Source organism: Otolemur garnettii, unplaced genomic scaffold, assembly GCF_000181295.1.
Source record: "Otolemur garnettii isolate 467f Iridium unplaced genomic scaffold, OtoGar3 scaffold00094, whole genome shotgun sequence".
Lineage (NCBI taxonomy): Eukaryota > Metazoa > Chordata > Mammalia > Primates > Galagidae > Otolemur > Otolemur garnettii.
Genome location: NW_003852489.1, coordinates 4,276,744 through 4,278,287, shown reverse-complemented (window position 1 = coordinate 4,278,287; position 1,544 = coordinate 4,276,744).

Genomic DNA, 1,544 nt, shown 5'->3' with positions numbered 1-1,544 from the left:
AGGCGCCTATAGTCCCAGCTACTTGGGAGGCTGAGGCAAGAGAATTGCTTAAGCCCAAGAGTTTGAGGTTGCTGTGAGCTACGACTCTACAGCACTCTACCAAGGGCAACATAGCAAGACTGTCTCAAAAGAAAAAAAAAAAAGTGGTTATTAACTAATGAATAAGATTTTAATTTGCAGGCTCATATCTGTAATCCTAGCACTTTGGAAGGCTGAGGTGGGAGGATCACTTGAGCCCAGAAATTTGAGGTTGCAGTGATCTGTGATCATGCCACCACACTGCAGCCTGGGCAACAGAGCAAGACCCTGTCTATAAAGACAATTAAAAAGGATCTGGACTTGGAGAGATTTGGGGAAGAGCAATTAGGCCAATGTTCCCCAAACCGGAGTTTGAGTTACTGTGAATTCCATATAAAAAAGGTTCTTGGTTGTGCTGGTAATTTGCCTGTTTTTTCTCAGATTCATTTCCTTCTCACCCTCTACTCTGTTCTATATTGCAAGAGGCTGTTGCTTGCAAATGACATTTCACACCTCCCTGACAGATCTCCTTGTGGCTTAGTTTGGCCAGTGGAGGCAAGAGTGGTAGATGAGGGGCTGGGAGGAGGCTGGTCTTTCTCTCCCTCTCTATGTGCTTCAGGCAGTGTCCCCAGTACTGGCTGTATCTTTGTCCAGCTGCAGATGGACAGCCCCTCTCTCCATGGTCCCAGCTTCTGCTGTGCAGTCTGTGCGCCTGGGCTCTGCTGTGTTTGTTATCTATTTCTATAGAATAAATACTTTATAGCTTTAAACAACATTTTACTATCTCACACAGCTACCGATGTTCTGTAATCTGTGCGTGACCTAGCCATGTGGTCTGGCTTCAGGGTTTCTTATGAAGTCGTAGTCTTGATGTGGGATGGGGAAGCAGTCAGCTGAAGGCTTGAGTAGGGCTGAAAATTCATTTCCGATCTCACTCAGATAGTTGTTAACAGGACACAGTTTCTAGCTGGCTGTTGGCCAAAGGCTTAAACTTTCTGCCAGGTGGGCTTCTCCATAGAACCGCACACAACATGGCAGTTTGCTTTTCAGAGAGAGAGAGCGAGCAATCTTTCTGTAACCTAATCTCAGAAGTAACATATCATCGTTTTTGCCACATGCTACTGGTCATGCAGACCACCTGTCTGTGATACAGTGTGGGAGGGGGCTACCCTAGGGTGTGAATACCAGGAGGCAGGATAATTGAGGGCTAGTTACCACACAGTTCACTCTCTATCCCAAATGATTCCTGTCTCTCCCACATGCAAAATACACTTACTTTCTCTCCAAGTCACCAAAAATATTATCTTGGGCCGGCGCGGTGGCTCATGACTATAATCCCAGCATTCCAGGAGGCCGAGATGAGTGGATTGACTGAGCCCCTGGGTTCAAGGCCAGCCTGAGCCAGAGTGAAACTTTGTCTCTAAAAATAGCCAGGCATTATGGCAGGTGCCTATAGTCCCAGCTACTTGGGAGGCTGAGGCAAGAGACTCACTTAAGCCCAAGAGTTTGAGGTTGCTGTGAGCTGT